General features: G+C 42.7%; 1 non-coding gene across 1 annotated transcript; it reads right to left on the bottom strand.

Moving 5' to 3' along the window:
- Positions 1 to 2,632: 2,632 nt before the first annotated feature.
- trnap-ugg (transfer RNA proline (anticodon UGG)) lies at positions 2,633 to 2,704 on the bottom strand. Its single transcript has one exon. It is a non-coding gene; the product is annotated as a tRNA-Pro (tRNA).
- Positions 2,705 to 3,107: the final 403 nt, after the last annotated feature.

Genomic DNA, 3,107 nt, shown 5'->3' with positions numbered 1-3,107 from the left:
CAAGCCCTTGTAGACGTTGGACAGCCCCTCATCCATTGCTGTGTAAGCCTCTAAGGCCTTGCCCGTGAGCAATGGGACAAGCCTGCAGGCCCACTCTACCTCCGGCCACTGCCACGTCTTGGCCATTCGCTCAAACCTCAGCAAGTAGTTTTCAATGTCCTCCCCCTGCTGGTATGAGGGCATCTTTGGCTCCTTCCTCAGGAATGCTGGAAGATGAACGTTAAAAAACAATGGAGCTCATTTATTTTGAGTCGATTGATGCATCAGTACGTGAATCAAAGTAAACGAACGTAAAAAATACCCATTCAAATCGATCAGTTTTCAACTAGAGAGATTGAAACGCGTCGTATCTGTCTCAAGCCTCCGTAACTGTTTATGTTACAACTCCACATCTGCAATAAATGGTGGTGGAGCTAGAGCGGTGTTTGTCAAACCATGAGACATACCAATAATCGGTATTCTCACAAAAACATATGTAGCATCTGAACCGTTTGACCTACAACATCGTATGACCACTCCCTGGAAAGGGGAGACCCTCACGAACACGGTGGTGTTCTCAATTTGTCTCTACGTCCCCCACAAGTGTCAGGGGACTCGTCTGAAGTCGGAACCCTCTATGTGCAAACATCTGTTTGTAGAATCCAAAATCTTTGGGCTACAAACTAATGTGACCCCACTTGTCACAATGTTCTCCGTTTTGCCCTACGTTTTCCACAAGTGTCACGGGACTAATCTGAAGGTAACAGGTACTGATTAAAATGATAGATTTTTTAACCAGGGACCTCTCGCACCCTAAGCCATAATAGTACAACTATACCAACGATCCGTTTGGTCAAAGAATTTTCACTTTCCACAAAAATGACGGTCAGGATATTAATCGATGTCTCCATGTTGCTTAAGAGCTTCACATAGCATTGGTGGTATAGTGGTGAGCATAGCTGCCTTCCAAGCAGTTGACCAGGGTTCGATTCCCAGCCAATGCAGAGCATGAGATATTACCTAGGTTTAGGAGCTGGGTGTCATTTCAAGTGTATTACATTGGAATCAATGTCCTTGTTAGTGGAAGTCAGATTTGCTCTTAGTTTTTGCAGGTTTTCTAAATGAAGTGCGATATTGAGCCAACTAGTGAATATCCATCGCCTAAACCATTCAGCCACCTCGTCCTGCGCCCAAGAGGTGGCTGTTTGCAACCAGTGGCCAGAGATCTGCCTGTCTGAGCTTGTTAAAAGATCTGCAAAAGGGTTCATCCGGGATTTGAACCCGGGACCTCTCGCACCCAAAGCGAGAATCATACCCCTAGACCAACGAGCCTTAGACAAGAATAAAATTGTTTTGCTTTCTGCGGCAATTACAATGAGGATATCAATTGTTCTTGTCCATGGTGCTTGGAAAGATTGAACCTCATGTGAGTGTTTGTGCTATACTTGTGAGCATAGCAGTCTTCCAAACTGTTGACCAGGCTTCAGTTCAAATCTTTTGTATTTCATCTGCTGTGTCTTTCACATTCTGTCTTCTTAAGCCGCGACAGCAAACTGATGATGAGTGTTGACAAATGAATATTGAGCAAAATGAGGTCAATTAATATTTTAAAAGAGAAAATGAAAAAATAAAACTTCAAAAAGAATGGAGCTCATTTATTTTGAGTCGATTGATGCATCAGTACGTGAATCAAAGTAAACGAACGTAAAAAATACCCATTCAAATCGATCAGTTTTCAACTAGAGAGATTGAAACGCGTCGTATCTGTCTCAAGCCTCCGTAACTGTTTATGTTACAACTCCACATCTGCAATAAATGGTGGTGGAGCTAGAGCGGTGTTTGTCAAACCATGAGACATACCAATAATCGGTATTCTCACAAAAACATCTGTAGCATCTGAACCGTTTGACCTACAACATCGTATGACCACTCCCTGGAAAGGGGAGACCCTCACGAACACGGTGGTGTTCTCAATTTGTCTCTACGTCCCCCACAAGTGTCAGGGGACTCGTCTGAAGTCGGAACCCTCTATGTGCAAACATCTGTTTGTAGAATCCAAAATCTTTGGGCTACAAACTAATGTGACCCCACTTGTCACAATGTTCTCCGTTTTGCCCTACGTTTTCCACAAGTGTCACGGGACTAATCTGAAGGTAACAGGTACTGATTAAAATGATAGATTTTTTAACCAGGGACCTCTCGCACCCTAAGCCATAATAGTACAACTATACCAACGATCCGTTTGGTCAAAGAATTTTCACTTTCCACAAAAATGACGGTCAGGATATTAATCGATGTCTCCATGTTGCTTAAGAGCTTCACATAGCATTGGTGGTATAGTGGTGAGCATAGCTGCCTTCCAAGCAGTTGACCAGGGTTCAATTCCCAGCCAATGCAGAGCATGAGATATTCACTAGGTTTAGGAGCTGGGTGTCATTTCAAGTGTATTACATTGGAATCAATGTCCTTGTTAGTGGAAGTCAGATTTGCTCTTAGTTTTTGCAGGTTTTCTAAATGAAGTGCGATATTGAGCCAACTAGTGAATATCCATCGCCTAAACCATTCAGCCACCTCGTCCTGCGCCCAAGAGGTGGCTGTTTGCAACCAGTGGCCAGAGATCTGCCTGTCTGAGCTTGTTAAAAGATCTGCAAAAGGGTTCATCCGGGATTTGAACCCGGGACCTCTCGCACCCAAAGCGAGAATCATACCGCTAGACCAACGAGCCTTAGACAAGAATAAAATTGTTTTGCTTTCTGCGGCAATTACAATGAGGATATCAATTGTTCTTGTCCATGGTGCTTGGAAAGATTGAACCTCATGTGAGTGTTTGTGCTATTCTTGTGAGCATAGCAGTCTTCCAAACTGTTGACCAGGCTTCAGTTCAAATCTTTTGTATTTCATCTGCTGTGTCTTTCACATTCTGTCTTCTTAAGCCGCGACAGCAAACTGATGATGAGTGTTGACAAATGAATATTGAGCAAAATGAGGTCAATTAATATTTTAAAAGAGAAAATGAAAAAATAAAACTTAAAAAAGAATGGAGCTCATTTATTTTGAGTCGATTGATGCATCAGTACGTGAATCAAAGTAAACGAACGTAAAAAATACCCATTCAAATCGATCAGTTT

Source organism: Salmo salar, unplaced genomic scaffold (assembly GCF_965601325.2).
Source record: "Salmo salar unplaced genomic scaffold, fSalSal1 ptg000378l, whole genome shotgun sequence".
In the NCBI taxonomy this organism is placed as follows: domain Eukaryota; kingdom Metazoa; phylum Chordata; class Actinopteri; order Salmoniformes; family Salmonidae; genus Salmo; species Salmo salar.
This window is presented reverse-complemented; position numbering and strand designations above follow the sequence as displayed.